Source organism: Vicugna pacos, chromosome 14, assembly GCF_048564905.1.
Source record: "Vicugna pacos chromosome 14, VicPac4, whole genome shotgun sequence".
Lineage (NCBI taxonomy): Eukaryota > Metazoa > Chordata > Mammalia > Artiodactyla > Camelidae > Vicugna > Vicugna pacos.
Window position 1 is genome coordinate 15,591,005 of NC_133000.1, and position 21,423 is coordinate 15,612,427.

General features: G+C 37.0%; 1 non-coding gene across 1 annotated transcript; it reads left to right on the forward strand.

The window, feature by feature from the left end:
- Window positions 1–605: 605 nt before the first annotated feature.
- LOC140685588 (U6 spliceosomal RNA) lies at window positions 606–712 on the forward strand. Its single transcript, XR_012058852.1, has one exon. It is a non-coding gene; the product is annotated as a U6 spliceosomal RNA (small nuclear RNA).
- The last annotated feature ends 20,711 nt before the right edge of the window (window positions 713–21,423 follow it).

The following is a 21,423-nucleotide window of genomic DNA, read 5'->3' on the forward strand; positions in this document are numbered from 1 at the left end:
TCTGGAAACTACATTTCCCAGACTCCTTTACCAGCTGCCTTCCTGTTAGGATTGGCCAATGGAGGCTGTGGTAATTAGAGATTGGAAGGCAGGTGAAAGAAAGGACTTACTTGCTATTTGCAATTACTGTCAAAAGATAACAGCTACAAAATAGCTTCAGTGGCTTTTGGCATATTTAGCACCAGCTGTGCCCCATCCCTCCAGTACTACCAGGACTAAGCAACTGTGCCCCTTGTTAGCATAAACACTAGCCATACAACACCTCCAGCAGAGACCTAGGTACTAACCAAATGAAGACTTCCTCCAGGCAACGAAGTTTTTTCATTTAGTTCTCTACCCTGCCCTAGCCTACCCCAGCAGGTGTTATCTACTTCTCCAGCATCTCCATTGCCCTTTCAGTTTTTCAAAATCTATGTGACAAATTCCTTGAATTAAATCCCTCTGTCTGAAATACCTAGCATGGTTTCTGATTTCCTGCCTGGACTTTGATTGATAGATTTTAACCAGGTAAATTTAAACCAATCTGGTTAAGGAGACAAAATTTACTTGTGCAAAAAGATATTCAGGGATACAACATTTGAAATGAATAGCTCTGATAAAATTTGGTACTCGCTTCGGCAGCACATATACTAAAATTGGAACGATACAGAGAAGATTAGCATGGCCCCTGTGCAAGGATGACACGCAAATTCGTTAAGTGTTCCAAAATTTAAAAAAAAGTTTGCTACCAGGGTTCAAAAAGGCAACTGATCAGTTGCTATGGGTTGATCAAACACAGGCATTATACTTTTTAAACTTGACTTTTTGGATTTAACCTTCAACAGTGTAATTAAAATACTGTTAGTTCGTATTCTATAGATGAGAAACATTGGTTCTGAGAAGCTAAACATATGTTCACATACATACAGCTAAAAAGGTAGCAGAGCTGAGATTCATACCTAGATCTGAGTAACTCTAATGCATCCTTTCCATTATTCCCTATTAGTTCAGAAGATGTGAAATTTGAGGGGAATCTTGAAGAATAGGCTTCAAATAGAATGGTCAGAGGAGACCACTATAATGGGAAAGATCCCTAACAAAGGCATGAGACTAGGAAAATGCCAAGAGTGCTGGCGGTAAGAAATAAACCTGTGCAAAATGTTGTGGTGGAACTTATCAGACGGGGCAGAGAAAGTAGTTGGGGCCAGGTTAAGAGGGACCCTGACTGGCACCTGAGGAATTTAGGAACCACATATTTTTCATCAGGGGTCGGGGAAGTGAAATGGCCAAAGTGAAAAGCCATTTGGTGTTGTTGATCAATGGACTCTGTCACTGATATTTGTCAAGCTACTGTTGTTATCAAAGGCTTTTAAAATAATCAACAAATAAAAACAAAACAAGAGAAAAATCTTCATAGATTACTGCCAACAAAACAAATGATTAGAAAAGGAATTTAAATTTGCATACATTTCAGGATAAACAAAAAACAAACATCAAGAAAAAAACCTTCTAGAAAAAAATTGGGGTTTTTAATCACAGAAAAAATAATACTTATTTATCCTTTGCTTAAAGATAAATCAAAGTCCTAAAATAATCCACATGGCTATAAGGAATGAGTTAAATACTTTTTGACAGAAATGTGTTATTATTTGACTAATACATCTTTAGGGGATAAAATGAAGAAATATTAAAATGACAAGTCAACAACCCTAAATTGAGAGATACCCGTAAAGTGAGCCACCCATCAGCCTGTCAGTGGACTATTATGTTCTATTACAAACCTCTCCTTGAAGCAATTGGATTCAGACACATTACAGGTTAGGTAGACTTTTGTGGCTAGCCTGGAAATTCAACTGTCATTTATAACTTTGTTTCCATGGCAAAATGCCTTTGCAAGTTCTAAACAGCAGACTTTCAAATTAACTTTTGGAATATAACCCATTTGCAACTTAGGGACTGCCTGTGCTTTGAATGTAGATTGTCTATTATAACCAGGGCTTTAACTCTACTGAATCTCAGAGGATTTCAAATTAGTATCTTTCAAATCCATTCCCTTATTTGAAAAAAGGGGATTTAAAAAAGAAACGCACCCAGTGTGAAGAAAAGGCAAATCCAATGACTTTTTTCCACTGAGGGCCTGATTATAAAGAAGCAAACAAACATTTTGTCCATAAGAAGAAAGAGCAAAATGATGAATTAAAAAATACCTGAGCATTTACATAATGGATGACAGTATTTGTTATTTTTTTGCATACAATTTGTCTCTACAGTGCAAATGTAACACAATGAATGGAGTATATTAACCTCAAAATTCCTGCTTAAACTATTCTTAATGATGACCTTTGTGTGCTGTAGGTAAAATATTTCTAGACTAGAATTGTAAGGATTATTACAGTAATTTTCCATTGAACGGTACACACAAAAATGCAGGCAAAGTCCTATAAATGAAACCTGGTGTTAAAAGCTGTTTCTTCCCAAGTGAATGAAATATTTGTTGTTCTGGAAGAGGGTATAAAACATTCGATTTGCTTTCCCGTTAATTTTACTCTTCCAAATAATTCCTTTTTTTCCTCTTTAAGAAGAAAATAATTGAAATAGATACAATAAGCAAAATAAGAAATATTTCTCTGTTTTATCAACTCGTACTTTATTGAAGACGTTAGTTAAGCCATTAAATGCGGAGCTGATAGGTTTGGGACTCTATGCATGACATAAAGTTCTGGTTTTCAGTTAGTTAAGTAAGCTAATGAATGCTGGTGTTCTTAATAACGGCTCACTCATTATTGTACCCCTAGAATTCTTGTTTGTTTGCTGCTTTTATAAACTGGATTTCTTCCTGGTCCATTTATCACATAAGTGGTAAGAATAGTGCCATTCATAGTGAGGTCTTAAAAGTGTTTTTTCTACTGGATAGCCTAGGTATCTTTTGAAGTCTTAGCCTAACAGGTTGAAAGTTGTTATCTTTATTTAGAATTTACCTGGTCCTATATTTTTACCTATTGTTTTTTCAAATACTTCACTTTATATTTCTCATAATGACAACTGAAAGCCATCAGCCTGGGGGTCAAAAACTCTGGATGCTAGTTTACTCGTTCAGCGAGTACTTCCTGAGGGCCTTTTGTGTAGTGCATTTATTGCCATTCAGTTCTACAAGTGTTTTAATTTCTATTATGATTTTCTCTATGATTCATAGAAGTTTTAAGGAGTACATTTGTGTTTCTTTCCAAACATTTCAAATTCACATTTTATTTTTGAATTCTAATCTTTTTTTTTTTTATCCTGGGCAAAGAACATGTTTTAAACAATAGCTGTTCTTTGAAGTTGCTGAACTCTCTTTGGTAATGTAATTTGTGGTCATTTTTAAAAGATGTGCACTTGGAAAGAATATATATTTTCTATTTGATGTAAAAGTCTATTCATATCTACCGGATAAAGCTTGTTAGTTTTGTTGTTCAACTCCTCAATATTCTTATTAGTCATTTTGAGTTAGAGCTCTCAGTTTCAAATCTCCCATTGAGGTTGTCAATTTGTCCTTTTCTCCTAGTAATTCAGTAAGATATTGCTTTGTATATCTGGGGGCTATGCTTTTAAGTACATACACGTTGAAGACTGCTATATTTTCTTGGTGTAGCATTCTTAGTATTATTCATTGTCTCACTTTATCTTATTAATACTTTTTGCCTTCAATTCTGTTATGGCTCATTTTATTTTTGCTGTTACAATGTTTTTCTGTTTGTCTGGTTTAGCATATATCATTTTTCTATCTCTTTATTTTTTGTCTCTCTGTGCAGTTATGTTTTATGTGTGTCATGCATATGCATCATAGAGTTGGACTATACTTTCTGATAATCTCTACCATTTTATAGGTGAGTAAAATCTATTTACATTTATTGGATTATTCATCTATTTAGACATATTTCTACACTCTGTTGTATGTACCATGTTTTTATTTGCTTTCTCCCCTATTTCTGCTTTCTAATGGATTAAATAAAGTTTTCCATGTGCCCCATAATTTTCTCTGTTGGCTTGGAAATTATAAGTTATTTTTCTGTCCTTTTAATGTATTTACTTATTTATTTCTATTTCTATTTCTGTCCTCTTGCTGAGCACACCACCAGTTCTGGCACACTTCACTCTTTAGTGTATGTAACTCCGCTGTCTCCTCAATGCTCCCATTTTGTTACATCTAAAGTTTTAATGTATTTCTTAATTAAACATAAAAAAAATCTGTGTATTAATTTGTACTTAGTTATTCACATTTACTGACATATTTTTAGCTATTTCTGTGCTCCTTGTTGCTTCTCAGCTCCTATACTTTCCCTCTATGTTCATTTTTCTTCTTGTGGAACGAAGCATGTAGTTTAACAGCTGTTTTAGAGAAGTTCTGTGAAAATTGTGGACTGGATCAAATGGTTCCTAACTGTATCTTACCCAGATACATATTTTTGTAATAAATATCTTATAATGCCTTCTTTACCTCATGAAATAAAATGCATAGCTAATGTCACTTAACAATATATAGAATGTCTAAGCAATCAATATAATGTCATAACTGCTATATAATGTATTAGTAAAAGGATAGTAAGTTATCAAAAATAATGTACTTTTTGACATGTAAATAAATGTTTGAATATGACCACACTAGAAGACATTAAGAAGTAGTTACATGCTTTCATCTACTTACACTGTTCAAGTTTGGATTTAAGAGAAGGAAAACAATATTCAGCTCAATATTACCGGTATTGTTGCTTTCTATTTTTATTTTACATTTTATCATTTATCTTATTAACTATTTATTTTATATGTTACTTGATGTTTGACATTTAAATAAATATGGCTATGCACACCTACTTATGCACATCCATACGTAGAATCATATGAATGTAATAGCTACAAGATGCAGGTGTTTTGTTATTTGAGACTCAGATTCCTTCAGTGGCTTTGCTACCGGTGACATAATTTTCCAAAATGGTGAACAATCCTTAGTAAAGTTTTTAACAAAACAAATGACAAGTATCCCTCCCTCAATGTACATCATAGTTGCCTTCCTAGATAATTCAGCATGTATTATTTTTGTGTTCCTGTGTAAAACAGAGATAGATTTTAGGTTCAGGAGACTATAGAGAGGATTTTCACCTACCTGTGTATATGGTAGGACATTAGAGAGTCATGCAGGACAGTGCAGTGTTTTGTAGTATGAGACTTCCTCTGCACACTACTGACCATCCAACATTCCTGGCCCTCCTGTCCTCTAATGGCCAATAGCATCCCCCCAACTATTGTCATAATTCAAATTGCCCCTTCACATTTCTCACATGCATCCATCTGAGGCCAACTCAACTCAGTAATCTCCTAGATAGGGGCTCTTAATGTGGGGTCCACAGAGACACATGTGATTTCAGGAACTTCCATTAACTTGGAAGGAAAAAAAATACATATGCTTTCATGCTTGATATGACAAACAAGTTGCTTTGCCAAAGACCTCTGTTAATATTCTATTCAAGCTGAGCAACCATAACCTTCACATTAGTGTAGCTCTGTATATATAATGTATTATATATTTGCTTGTTATTTAGTGCATTAAGAAAAGCACATAACAGTGCTGAAAATTTACTTCTTTTTTGCAAGATGTTGATAACTGTATTTCAATATAATTGTTTTATGTATTTAAAAACATTATTTTTAGAAGTGAGGTTTATAGCTTCATTAGATTACCTAAGAGGTCTTTCACACAAAAAGTGGATAAAGTCTCAGACCCAGGGCTTCAACGTCTTTGTGTTGTTTTGCCTACATCAGCACCATGGGATGGATTCAGAGCCAGGACCTCAGGGAGGGAGTGTCCAAGAAGGGGTTAAAATCAACATAATTCAGAAATGTAGTTAGACTGCTACAAGGCAGGAATACAAGAAAATATTGATAGGGTCCTGGATAGTCTTTTTGATCCAGTTTCCCTTCCATCAAGCTAGACCTGGGGTTCTCAAATTTTGACGTGCATAAGAGTTCTGAAGAGCATGTTCAGAAGCAATGGTTTAACTGAATAAAATCACAGGGGGTAGAGTATCGTACTTGTGGTGCATGGGATTCATACACCAAACTCTGAGCAACCTGGGCTACACGTGAGCCTCTTGTACAGTGTTTTAAAAAGGCCGGTTAGCACCTGACACACATGGCATTTTACCACTCCGTTGCTCTGAAAAATCCTCCCCTTATTTTATCGTCTTGGTGTACTTTTACATATCTTTCAAGCTAGGGCACAGGTAGGCTTCTCTACATTCCTTTCCAAAGCTCTCCCACCCCTCTCATATTCCTTTATGCATTTCTCAGTGTATTAGGGATTTTTATATTATATTAAATTGTTTATTTGAACATCTGTCACTAGGCTGAGATCCTTGAGGGCAGGAAAATATTTCTGTGATTGGTTTTTTTCCTGTCACACCTTAGATATTTGTTAACTTGCAGTGAAAATGAAAAAAAAAATCTCTTTTCATTGAGAATTCTCATAGACTTTATTCTAAAATCAATCTCTTATACATTTGGACTTCTCTTTCTATATAAAAGTTATCCATCTTGTCTTTTCCTCTCTTAGATCAAATTTCTTGGGAATATGTACGTATACATTCACTTACGTACGTAAAAAAAATACCACATATTAGTTACTGTGGCAGAGATGGTTGCCTTCCTAATGTGCATTGTCCCTTCCTTATGTGCAAGCCAACAAAACAAAACAAACTTGTATTTCTCAGTCCTCCTTGCAGAAGAAGTCAATCATGTTCCCAATTCTGAGGTGGGAGCAGAAATTTTTGAGTAGGACCTCCAGGAAAACCCATAAAAGGAGTTAGCTGGTTTGAACATTTTTGCCCTTTTCCCTCCTATCTTCACCTTCTTTCCACCTGGAGCGTGGTTACCGCATTGGGAGGTGAAGTGGTCATCTTGGGACTAGGATGGCTGAGTGGAAGGATGAAGGAATTTGGATACGGATTGCATCATGGAGCTGCTGACCAGCCTTACATTTTCTACTTCTAGACTTCTTGCAGTTAGAGAAAAATGAAAGCCTAATTTATTCAAGCTACTCTTCCCTTTTGCTCTTGCCTGCCTGCCTGCCTGCCTGCCTGCTTGCTTGCTTGCTTGCTTTCTTTCTTTCTTTCTTTCTTTCTTTCTTTCTTTCTTTCTTTCTTTCCTCGGGCCTCTCCAAGACTAAGTTATAAAGTGGCATCAATGTCATGTTTATAAAAGTCATATATATGTGTATATATAAAAAATAATATATATATACACAGCTATCTATGAAGATGTTTACCATGGGATTTTAGATTATTTTTACTTCATTCCTTATACTTTTATATTTTGTTTGCATCTCTTTCATGACTGTATGTGTGATCTTTATAATAGCAAAAACAGTAACACAACTTTAAAAAGTGAGGTATAATAGTAAGAACGTTCTTATTAAAAACAAAACGTCTTTTCCTAAGAATATTATTTAATGAAACACACTTTTTTGGTAATGAAGCAAAGGACAAACTTTTAAGTCGTCAGAAAGGATTTGTACTTGTTCTTTCATTTTTTTTTAAATTTTTTGGGAGAGGGGATGTAATTAGGTCTATTTATTTACCTATTTTTAGAGGAGGTATGGGGGAATTGAACCCAAGACCTCATTCATGCTAAGCATGTGCTCTACCACTTGGACTATACCCTCCGCCCATACTTGTTCTTGTATTTGGTACTCCCTCTGGGAGCCCCAAGATGCCACATTAAAGTCTGACTGGACCACTGTGATGGAAAGAAAGGCCACATACAGATGTATGTCCTACCTGAGTCTGGCCTCCCAGCCATTGCCACCAAGGCACCAGGAGGTAGTTGAAAGCATCTTGGACCCTGTTACCTCCACATAGAACGAAAAAATCACCCAGCTGATCTCTGGCCCGCAACATCATGATGTATAATAAAATGATTTTTTGTTAGAGGGAAAAAAAAAAGGTCTTGAATTTTCACCATTCTCCTCCCTTGGGACAGTGGTCCTGCCTATCCTGGTGTCCATGTCTAAGGCTGAAGCCTTACTGTCTAAGGGTGGCTCTCCTACACGGTGTCTGGAGCCTGCCTGGGACTGAGGCGATTGTGTCTGTGTTACTCTTTGTCCTATCCCACCTCGTTTACAAGCAGCCATTTAAAAATCTTCCTATTGTTAAACACAGGAAGCCACAAAATGATCAGTATGTTTAAGAAGAAGAAAGGGGACCTTGACTAAAGTAGACAGGATTTAGTGTAGTTTTAAAGAGAACGTGTACTGAAGTATACAATCAGCACTGTGAAAATCACCAGGGCTGCTGCATTGCAGCATCTTAGGATTTTATGTTGATAGAACCCCTTGCTGTTACGTAGCAGTAATAGCAGTAGTGGTTTGGGAGGCACTTTGGGAAAATATAATGAAACGTAAGGGAGACAACTGGATTAGGCGGGGTTCTCCAGAGAAACAGAACCAACAGGATATATGTGGCTATGTAGATAAAAGAGGAAATTTATTATACGAATTAGCTCACATGATTTATTATAGAAAGTCCCATAAACTGTGTCTGCAAGCTGGAGAACCAGGAAAGCCTGTGGGGTAATTCCTGGGGTAAAGACCCGGGAACCAGAGGAAGCCAATGGTATAAGTCCTGATCTGAATCAGAAGGCTCCAGAACCAGGAGCACTGATGTGTGAGGGCAGGAGAGAATAGATACCCCAACTCTGGCAAAGAGAGAAAAAGTTTGCCCTTCCTCTCCCTTTTTGTTCTATTTCAGGCCCTCAGTGGATTGGATGATGCCCGTCCACAGGGTGATTTTCCTTACTCAGTCTTTTCAAATGATAATCTCTTCCAGAAACACCTTCACAGACATACTCAGAAATCATTTTTTTTTTCTTTTAACATTAGCCATCACCACAGCCTTTCCTCAGAGCACTTATAATCTAGCCTGGGAAGGCAAATATATTCAGACAGCAAGGTAACCAATAATGTTTTCATCTTACATGCATGTCTTATATGTAACTTGTGTTTAATAAGTGCCTTCGGATTTCACAGATGGGAGATAATCACTGACCCAGGAAGCTCCTGGAGAGAGTGTTATCCTATTGGTCCTTGAAGGTAGGCAGGAAGTCTTATAGGCACATATTAGGGGAAAAAAAATGCCTTCTCTCTTCCAGAGGAGTTCATTGAACTAGAAATTCTTTACTTAGTAAGTTAAGTAAAATTTTTTTACCCTTAAAATTTCTTTTTCCTACCCCATAATTTGTATAATGTTTCTCTTAGAGGTGAAATTTACATTATAAGAAGTATTATACATAGATATTGTAGTTAGCTTCTCAATGGAGAAAGCAGGTTTATGTAGTTTTGATAAGGCTCAAATTTGTGGTATGAAAAATAAATTCTTAAGTTAGCTTGATCTAGAATCTGTTGTTGTGAAATTTAATGTTTATAAATGAAACAAGAGAAATCTAAGTTCTTTAAAGGTTTTTATTTTCTAGGTACTTATTCAAATCTTTCTTCATATATTAGTGTTATTTAATTACGATGTTAAAAATTAGGTGAGTCCAACTCAGGAATAAGGAGCCAGGTTCTCAGGCTTTTCTTGGTTTAAATAACTTCTTCAGCTCCTAGCACAAAGCTGTTCGCACATCATAGTCTCAATACTTAATTGCTGAATGAATGACTACATGAATAAAGAACAAAGAAGGTTCAGAGGGAAAAAAATTAGCAAAACCTGGTGAACACATTCTGGTAAATATTTTGGCTGCTAAAGCTGAAACCAAACCATCTTGTTTAAGAATAGATGGCTTAAAATTACACACACAAAATCAAGTTGCTTGTTTTTAAATGTATCTTGCTCTTTCCATTTCTTTACAGACTCATTGTATTCCCTGGTTATGCTAGAACTAGTTGTGTATTCTCTGGTTAAGCTAGCTTTCAGGCTTAAACTTCTAATAGTTCATTGTGACTCACTATACTCTTTAAAAACAAAGAAATGACAAAGGTCCTGAAGACAACCATCACAAAATATAAAGTGAATTAGCAATTAACTAAAATGTTTTTTCCCTTGCTTGCATTTTCTAAGGTTTTTGCAAGAAGCATATATTTCTTTTGTAACAATAATAAAAAGAATATTAAACTTTATTGAAAAACATAGTAGATCTAAAAGGACATTAAAGGGCTCAGGATTTTAACTAGTCACTCTACGATTTTATGGGGTGATTGCAGATCAATTATTTTCTTGGTATTTTCCACTCTCACTGCATTTTAACATGTGTCATTCAACAATTTAGCTAGGTTGGAGGTAAGAGGCTCTCCTGGCCTGCTGAGAACAGATTCAAGCAGGTAGTTAGTTACTGTATTTAAAACTCTTTGAAGAAGAAAGCCATTATTTAAGTATTAAGCATTATTATGAACATCCTGCCTTTTAAAAGCTCAAAGAGAAAGACAAAAGGACCTGTCCTTATTAGTATTTCCAATTAAACTGGGAAGGATAAATTATTTCCAAACCATCTAATCTTTCCTCTGTGCCCCCACCACTCCCTCTGCTATATTTCAGTCACAGCTACACTTGGGGAGAGACATGAATCCAACCTCTAATTTTCCTTTTAGCTCTAATAAACACATTCATCACAGGGTCTCCCTGCATGTTGGTTTGTACGCACAATCTTAGAGGAATCAGTTTGCTTCTGCTAATGAGGTTTAACAATATTCTCATAAGTGATACTACTTGCCCCGCACCCCCGCCCCCCAACCCAGTTGAGTGGGTAATACAAGAACATGTGGCTATTTAGTTGAGGGTCTCATAGAGCATTGCGCCAAGTCCTTTAACTGTGATATGGTGATGTCAATTTGTCTGGGTATAATAATCATTCCTAAAAGAGTCATCAACTATACCTCTAGAGATTAGTTACTGGGAAGTTTTTATCCTTTTTCAGGGAATTAGCAACTATCTTAATATGATTGCCAGTTTAATTGAATTATTAGACCCTTTGCATGAAGCCATTTTTTTGTTTGTTTGGGGTTATTTGGGGGGGATAATTAGGTTTATTCATTTATTTATTTAATGGGGGTACTGGTGGTTGAACTCAGGACCCCATGCATGCTAGGCAAACACTCTACCACTGAGCTACACCCTTCTCTGAAGTCAATTATTTTTACTTGTGAGCTTGATGCTGAACCAGCCGTCCCCCATAGCTTTCAACTTCCTGAGTTATAATTCCAAAGTTCTCCAGCTTTAAACTGGCCAAAGAGCTCATGATTTGATATAAATTACATTTTGAGGGGTATAAATTGAATTTCAAAATAATGTTAAGGGTCCCCAAATAACAACTTTGAATATCTGTCACAAGTACAATGATTCAAAAAAGGGTATGTCTAAATAGATTAGAGACTCAGCAGAGACCATCATAAATTTAGACTGGATAATTAGAGGATAAAAATTTTGGCCCAGTGGGATGTGTTTTGAATTTAACACCAGTTATTTTTGGTAGAAGGTTGAGTGTGAATATTTCAAATGAAATGGCACCCACCATGTTAAATTACCTGTTCTAAAATGAGAACCTTCATTCTCTTCATGAGACTCCCTTTTAGAAGTATGGTGTGATAAATAAAATTTTAGACTGCATTCTAAATTGAAAGTATGAAATCCCATCTTTAATTACTTGAGAAATCAAGGGTTTGCAAAATCGTGGTTACTCAAAGGCTGTTTTGCTTCACATGTGTAAATGTATAGATTCCATAAAGACCAAACTTCTTGCTTAAGTACAAGGGTAAAGAGTTTCAGTTAAAAATATAATTTCTTTCTGAATGTATGAATTTAAAAGCCTGAACTCATTGCATGTTGGGTAGTTTGGTACCTGTAACAGCAGCCTCAGATGAAGAGTCCACTGCATTCCTCAAGAAGGATCATCAAGAACCTGATGGCATCATCTAGAATATCTAGGGACCACGTTACTGTCACCTGGGAACTCTAATAAGGTGATTGAGACAAGCCATCATGAGTCATTGAACTTAGTTTATTGATCACAGAATATAAATGTAGGCTAGGTAGAAGGGAATATATCAGCGTCCACTCAATTAGTGTGGGAAATCATCTTAAAAAGAACTCAGGAGTTGAGGGCACCCTAATACTGACAGACACTCCCCCAACCTTGCCCTCATACTTTGGTCCCCACTCAGATTCTCTCTTCAGGAATAACACTCCCCTCCCCCGGCTGCTGGGCGTATTGGCTGCTGTGAGCTCACACTTCATTTCTCACAGGAGCTGCCACAGGGAACTGTTCCTTTACCAAGGAACTACTCCCACTAAGTGCCAGCTTGTGGTCAATGACTGGATGGTATGGGGAGAAAAGGTCCAGCCCCCATCCCTCAGCATGGGACAACCCCCCAGTTCCAGAGCTCCTTAGAGGATTGGCTGAGGCCTCAACTGCAACAGCTTGGCAGGTCAGGTTCTCTGCTTTCAACTTCCGTCTTCATGGCCTACATGTGTGTTTCCCGAGAGCACTCTCCAAATGAACTTTTTGCAGTCGACACCTCATCTATCCCTATTTTCAGGGAAGCTGATTTAATACAGATATTGTCATCATGGGCTGGCCTACTGTGTTGGCAGAGCATGTGGTTACATATATTGACCTTCTGGTCAAAAGCTTGCCCAATTTGATGTTCAATATTACCATGGTCAAACCATTTCTTCGATTAGTCCTAAAAGCCTATGTTTTGCAGGAAAGTTTCATAGCAGAAAACAAGCCCCCACATAGAAGACAGTCTAACATATAGATAAGATTGGATGAGCTGAGGCAAAGGGAAGGGAGCAAAGATCTCCTGCAGCCTGCTCGGGAGGAGAGTGCATAATGGGGTTCCCTGAGCTAACTGGTATTGTGTTTGTGTAGGAGGTTGTATTTGTGGGAGGAACGAGGAAAGTCGTGGAGGACAGTGGGTACCTGGAGTCAGAGATGCTGAGAGGACAGCAGTGGAAAGGGAGCAACTTTGACAATTCTGGCTTTAGGGTAACGCTAAAGTGAATTTACTGTTGACCACTACAGCCCACAGAAGAAGTTTCCCCTTTTGGACTCCTTTTCCCACTCATTTTAGTACTGAATCTTTTGTCTTATGTCATTTAAATCTTTAATAGGAGTATCCTTTCCTCATACTTCTTTTGAACACTTACAGGACCAGCACAGAACTATGCACATCATAAGGGTTCAATAAGTACCTGCTGAATGAATGAGTGAGTGAGTGACGAGGTAAATGTAAGATGGAAAGATTACCAGGTTAGAAACAAACACACATTTATGATCCAAAGTTTCTATAGCTTTAGTTTCAGACACTTTTAAAATGTGGGATTTAATACAATGTTTTTTGATAGGAAGCAATGGATAGATACAGTTCTATGCTGACTGACTCCAAATGGTATTTTTGAGATGGCACTTTTAGTCGCAAATTGCTAATGGCAGAAATATCTTGTCATAGGAGATAACAGAATTCACGTAATTTCAGTACATGCCACAGCTCAGTGTGAGAAAAGAGACCCACTGAAGTTTTACATATGTTCTCTACACTCTGAGCCCTAAATGAATTCTTTTTGTTCAGGTGGTTCTGGAGGCCCCTTCTCCGATTGAGCACAAGGTTCTGCCTTGAAAGAGAACAAAGGTGCGGGCTGCAGAGCACTTCTGGAGGCTGACATGGCTGTAAAATGACTCCATTTCCAGATGAACCAACTGGGCTCCTGTTTCTCTTGGACAAAGTCTTGGTACATTCCTTTGTTCTGCCTAATCCCATGGACCAAATACTCAGGTGAAAACATTTTTAGGAATAGTCTGAAATGAGGATAATAACCATTTACTTTTACCACACTCCACTTTTCCAGGAAAGATATTTCTTCTTTAACTGATGCTTATTAAGAACATTCCATACTTGCTTCTTCCTCCAAATCAAATGTTGAACTAAAAAATATTAAAATCAGTTTGCATGGATTCGCAAAGTAAAAACCTGTGGGCTAAATCTTCTATAGGATTACTTAAAACAGATAGAAATGTGAATGAGTGTAATCGCGAGCTGAATAATGACCTCTTTTTAAAAGGTTAAAGCATTTATGTTTGCAGCGCCTCCCCTGAGTTTGTAGCCACAACCCTTGAGGTGGTCTGTAGTGACATTATTCATTTGAAGTGGGACAAGCTATTTTAAAAAGGCATATTTAAAATCACATTCAATACATTGAATCTATGTTGAAAAATTATTAATCATTTAAAATAGTAAGAGCTTGATTAGCTAGAAACATTAGTTAACCTGAAATGCATTTGTCACACTCTGTGGTTCGGTAGGACAGACGTTACAGAGAGCTGGTGAGGATAGTGACAATATCAAAAGCAACTTCCAGAGGAAAAGTTTTCTTCAACAAAGAGTATGCCCTCTTTGGCTCATAAAAAATATATGATTGAACTCTCCAAAGTTTTAACCCAGTGAGCATGACTGAAGTAATTTTGGCCAAGAAAAATCTCAATAATGCTCCCATAGAATATTTCTTTTTTTAAACAAAATAGCTTTCTGATGAACTCACCATGTAATTCAAGTTACTATGTGGATGAATGTTTTGTTTGGAACTAAGATACAGGAGTCAATTATCTTTTGGAGGACATATTTTAAAGACAGTTTTAGTTTCAAAGACTTATATGAAGTCTTTTTTTTCCTGAAGATAATCAGGTACCAAAAACATTTAAGTAAAATAAACAAGTAAACAAGTAGAATACAGCAAAACAAAATAAAAATATCATTAGCACTATTGGAGGAGAGTGGAAACCATGCATTTAAATAATTGAAATATAAATTGAATTATCTCATCTAAACTGTAAGGGGATTTTCCATTTGACCAATAATATTAAAACACAGGCTGATCATTAAAAAGTCCACAAAGGATAAATGCTGGAGAGGGTGTGGAGAAAAGGGAACCCTCCTACACTGTTGGTGGGAATGTAGTTTGGTGCACCCATTATGGAAAACAGTATGGAGATTCCTCAAAAAACTAGAAATACACTTATTCTATCATCCAGCAATCCCATTCCTGGGCATATATCCAGGGGGAACTCTAATTCTAAAAGATATTTGCACCTGCATATTCATAGCAGCACTATGTATAATAGCCAAGACATGGAAGGAACCTAAATGTTCATTGCCAGATGACTGGATAAAGAAGTTGTGTTATATTAAAACAATGGAATACTACTCAGCCATAAAAAGAATAAAATAATGCCATTTGCAGCAATATGGATGGACCTGGAGATTGTCATTCTACATGAGGCAAGCCAGAAAGAGAAAGAAAAATACCATATGGTATCACTCATATGTGGAATCTAAAAAAACAAAAAAGAAGACACTAATGAACTCATCTACAAAACAGAAGCAGTCTTACAGACATAGTAAACAATCTTATGGTTACAGGGGAAAGCAGGTGGGAAGGAATAAATTTGGGAATTCGAGATTTGCAAATATTAACTACCATATGTAAAAATAGATAAAAACAAATTTCTTCTGTATAGCACAGAGAACTATATTCAATATCTAAAAACCTTTAATGAAAAAGAATATGAAAACGAATATATGTGTATGTATGTATAACTGAGACATTATGCTATATACTAGAAGCTGACACATTGTAACTGTCTATACTTCAAATTTTAAAAAAAGTCATAAAAAAGACAGGCTGTATATGAGGACCAATAACTTAAATTGCGTTCATGTTGCATTGTCCATAACCAGCTCTTGTTTCTCAAACCAATGCAAACTAAAGGGAGCAAGAGGTTTTTAGATTTATGTTATTCTTTTTTTAAAATATATTTTTATTGAAGTACAGTCAGTTTACAATGTTTTGTCAATTTCTGGTGTACAGCACAATACTTCAGTCACATAGGAACATACATACTTTCGTTTTCATATTCTTTTTCACCATAAGTTACTACAAGATATTGAATATAGCTCCCTGTGCTATACAGTATAAATTTGTTGTCTATCTATTTTATATATATTACTTAGTATCTGCAAATCTCGAACTCCCAATTTATCCCTTCCTCCCCTGGTAACCATAAGTTTGTTTTCTATGTCTGTGAGTCTGTTTCCGTTTTGTAAATAAGTTCATTTGCCTTTTCTTTTTTTTTGGATTCCACATATAAGTCATATGTGGTATTTTTATTTCTCTTTCTGGCTTACTTCACTTAGAATGACATTCTTCAGGTTCATCCAGATTTATGTTATTCTTGACAGCTTTCTCTGCAAGGTAAATAATATGACAATAATCAGTAAATATCTAATAGTGCTTGAATCCTTTTGCTCCTCCAACAAGAACAATATAATGAGCTGAGGAACCCAGATCTGAAGTTTGAGAAGGAAAAGTGATCTAATTTTTGGACAGAATGTTCAACAAACTGATACATTTGAATTTTTTGGGAGGGAGGCATGCTGAGAGTTTTCCCTTTGAAGAACAGAGAGACCACATTTGCATCCTTCTATACAGATCATACCTGTGAAGGCAGTTGAGGTGAACAGCTAAGTGCTACAGTTTATTTATTGATTGGCGCAACTTTGAATGGTTCTGTGAGACAGAAGTCTTTAGCTATGTGTGCCATTTAATTTGAAAATTTTAATCAAATGAGTAATTAAAATGGCTCTCTTCTAAAAGAAAACTCATTATTTGCCCCAAATTCTCAATTTTTACTTATGTGATTGCTCAGAATTTAAGCATGTATTTTAAAGGTAAGTAGATGAAGTTACTTCCCTTCACTATGATCTATAAAATAGATCGGGGAATAGTTTTCTTCTCTGTGTAACTCTCTACCTTTTCTATCTTTAATCGAATTGTTCTGGCTAGCTGCTGTGATCTGTTGTGTCATGGGGATGAGTAGAATAATTTCTTAATTGGGGTCTGAACTGAAAACAGCTTTTCCATCAGGCAGAAACAAAGGTGCCACAGCAACTTCTGGGTCAGATTATGAAACACAGTTGTGGTTACCCAAGGACATTTATGCTTAAACTCTTCCATGGCCAGTGTCACTCACAAAGTTAGTGTGTTATGAGCCTTTCTTTTTGAAGCCGTTTCCCGAATAACAATATCTCCAAGTCTATGTCATTAATTGCTTCTAATGGTCAGAACCAGGACCTCCCACACTGACTTATTACAGATCTTTGCAGATGATAATGAGATTCAGACTTCATTAGCATGATCCATGTGCAGTATCCTGTCAAGAAGCTGGGTACCCAAGGATGGAAATGCATGTCTTGAGTTGTCTCTTTCAATTCCCATTTTGCATGCACCTTTGCTATCTTGACTTCCAACAGTTTTCTGCATGAAGAAATAGGTCTGCAAGGCTTATGTTTGGGGAAAAGGAGGAAAGCATCACTCTCAAGGCAAGCAAAAGGAAAACTGCAAAACAAGTGCCACTGAACTCATATACTTAGAAGTTTCTGACGGAATTGGAGAGCTCTTTCTTTCAAGACAACGTTTGTATTGTGTTGCAGGACAGTCAATACAGGATTCAACTTTATTTCCTGTACTCTGTTTACTCAGAAAGTGGATCATATGTACATAAAATCCCAAGTTCTTCTTTTCTCCAGAATCCTAACTCAGATGATGACATCAGCATCACATAGTCCCCAGGTCATCGCCTCCAGTGTTGGTCCCTGAATCATGGCAATTCTACCACCCAATCATCTTTTGAGTCTGTTTGCTGTTTTCTACCCTAACTGCCATAGAGAAGATTCAGGTCCTCATCATCTCTGTCCTGGACTACTGCATAGACTGGGGTTGTCTCGATTGGCCCCATTTACCTCCAATGCACCCCTCTTCAGTCTGTTCTCTACTCAGATTTGTCTTTTCAGGACAAAAGATTGATGGTGTCCCTTCTCTTTTTTAGAACCTTCCTCATTGATGACGTAGCCTTTCGTTCCATCTTTCATATTCATTTCCCACCCCTTTTCCACACACCTAGGTCACATAGTATGCTCTTTGTACTTCTCTCCCCTCTTGCGTATGCATCTATCTGTGTGGAATGCCTTTCACCCTGTTTGTCTTGTTTTGTTTTAAGATGCTGTTCCAGTATCACATCCTCTAATTCTTCTGCTGTTTTCTCTAAGCAGAGCAGGTTGTGCTTTTCTCGGTTCTTCCAGTGTAGTTCGTATGTCTTTCCAATTTTACTAATCATTTTATCTTCCAATTATTTGATTATGTTTTGTTTTTCTCTTCTATGTACTAAACTACTGGAGAGAAGGGGCTATCTTATTTATTATTGTATCTCCAGGCGTAGCATATTGACTGATCCAGAGCTGCCACTCCATAAATGTTTGATGAATGAAGAAATAAGAGTTGATACATTCCTGCAATTTATTTATTAGGTTTGTATAGGCTATGGCATCAGCAGCAATGTGCTGTTATGCACAATAGTGATAACAATAACATAACCAGAATTTTCTTACTACTTTGTAGTCCACAGAGGAAAGCCGCGGATATGCATCTAATTTGCCTGAATTCTGGAGATGAAGTCGCATAATTCCCCAAAATACTGGATGAGAAAATTGTACATGGCTCAGGAGAACAATGTATTCTTTGACATTAGCTACGAAAGCTTTCTCAGAACAAAAATGTAAATTCTCCTTGCCGCTGAGCTTTTTTCCTCTGTCCCTTGCCTACAAGAGATCACATTTTTCTTTTTGTACACACAGTATTTTTAGAGCACTCTGCTGTTACGAAGCATTCCACAACCCCTAGTTAACCTATTTAGATCTCAGTGTTCTTATCTGTATAATGAGGCTAATGGTACTAAGCTGTTCTCCCAGGGATGTTTGATTAAATATGTTTTTTGACATTGCACAGACCTTGCACATATCAGCAGAGATTTTCAAAATAAAATGTTCTATATGCACAGAAAATTGTTTCGTTTGGCATTGTCTTAAAAGCAAGCACATTTCCAAGAGGAATGTTTGCACCATCAGCAAACATTTCTAAATGGATCTAAGGTAAAAATTGTTATGACTGCAGTGAAAATTTTATTTGGGGTTGATAAGATAGGCAAGTATTTCAAAACATCTCCACCCATAATTTTTAATGGGAAAAGCAAGGCTTGGGGGAATGTGAGATAATTCTATCTTTGCTCAGTATACTGGCTGTTATAGGGGATTTTCTAATATTTTTTACTCCAAGACAGGCTTCTGTTGGGTTGTGTCTTCACACAGGGCCTTGACAATTCCAGTGGGAACAGAGCCCAGAATTCCTGATGGCATGCCCTGCTCTGACAATTTTCCTGTCATTCATGTGGCAAGAAGGCCTGGGTTGATCTCCCACACATGCAGAGCTAGACTGACTTCAGTAGATGGGGTCTCTTTTTCTATAATTGGTTATTCTGTCCATCTGACCTCTCTTCTGCCTCTACTACTTTTTTGGTGACAATTGCCAGTTTTTCTCCTAGCAAGAGATAGACCAGACAGACAGAGAGGAGAACCCTATAGAAAAGGAGAAAATGAATGGAAACCAAGAAAAAAATATAAACAAAACATATCCTAAAATGCTTCTGAGAGGCTAAAAAGTGATAGCATGAATTTAGACACCCCCCCCAAATTAGAGGGTAATATTCCAACTCACACTTTCTTATCATCTGTCTCAAACCTAGAGTCAATTGTCAACAGGTGAATAAATGGATACTTGCTTCAGTAAAGTCGATGTGAAAAACAATGGAAATCTAGTCAGCAGAAGTAGCAGAGAGAAGGGTTCTGACTCCAGGAACTGGTTATTGTCAAGCTCTGACCAAGCCTCTTTTCTGTGCTTCTGTAACTTGCCATGCAACAGAATCATCTGGAAATATCTCTAAACATTAAGAGAAACCCTTTTCATTGAAGCATAATATACATTAAAAATACATATATTGTAAATATAAACTTGATGAATTTTCAAATTACTGAACTCATTACCCAGCATAGTTTAGAGAGTTTTTGGTTTTGTTTTTAAGATGTAGCTTTCAGGACTTTCTTCGAGACCCACTGAATCAGAATCTCAAATTTGAGGCCCAAGAATCTGTTTTTTAAGTAAATTCCTCAGGAGACTCTTTTGAATCCAGCTGGGCACTGGGTCATATGTGAGAACCACTGTCTGGATCTCTAGGCACATGAATTGGGCAGGGAGAGAGATATTGGGGTAAGTCATGGAGTCCTGGAGAGGGAAAAATAGGGAATCCCTTGCTTTGGGAAGAGTTCTAACAGTTGTTTGAAGAAGAAACTATGGCAAAAAACTTCCTCTTAATTCTCAGTATTCATTTACCCTTTATTATTTAGTGACAACCCTAATTAGAAAATTAGAAAACCCTAATTTTCAAAAGAGACATACAGGTTACCTGGAATAAAGACTAAATCTTGGCCTCTCTTGCAGCTAGATATGGTTATGTAACTAAAATTTAGCCAATGGGATAAAAGTGAAAGTGTCATATAGGTTGAAGTTGAGGGGTCCTCTTCTTGACCCTTTCACTCTAGCTAGTGGCTGGAATATGGAAGTATTGACTGGGGCTCTAACAGCCCTTTTGATCCAGGTGGATAAAGGCCACATGTTATGGATGATAGAACAGAAAGCTTCAAGGAGCTTAGATTCCTTACAATTGTATGGATTTCATAGCAACTCTATAGTACCAATTCAGAACTTTTAATAGAATAAAATATTTTATATTTTGGCTACTATTAATTTGAGTTTTCTAATACTACAGCAGAACCTAACCCTAGCATACAGAGGATTTTCCTGTTCTATGTATGTATGTCTGAAGGAACCCAAGAAGAGGTGGTGATTGCTCAAGAACATGGTGTTCTATTATTTGTCAAGAAACAACTGAGAGCAAGTTTGGGTTCTGATAATCAATTCTTAAATAAGATAAATGTGTTCAATTTTGTATAGTAGGAGCTTTCTTTATAAGAGCTATTTATGTGATTATCCCTTTCATTGGCTTCACATAGACCAGGTCCTATCCAGCATCTGGAGATCTTTGATGGGATTCTCCAGAGAGTGGCTTGTCTTTGCAGGTGAGTATCAGCCTTATTGTATCATACTTTTAGGGGAATTTCTCTGAGTTACGGCAAGTTTCTAGCAGCAGCTAAGGGTACTAGGTCCAATTCCTAAAGAGATGAAGCTGGCACAGGTTTGGTATGTTGTCAGATCTTAAGCCAAGATAAGCAGGAGTGGGGTCTCATTGCAGCTCCAGTGCCACTGGGAGGCCTGAGATGTGAACTGATTATTGGGATGGAGCTGGGGCAGAGATAGGGAAGAGCAGCAGGTCCCTGGGCATCAGAACTGACTCCAGCCTATAAAAGAACCAACTTGGAGGCCCTACTAGCTAGTGCCTCAGGTTCCTAGCGCGCATATGTTCTCTACCTTGGTTGGATATCAAACAGGGCTGAGGTTACTAGTAGAAGGTAGTACTGCCTGA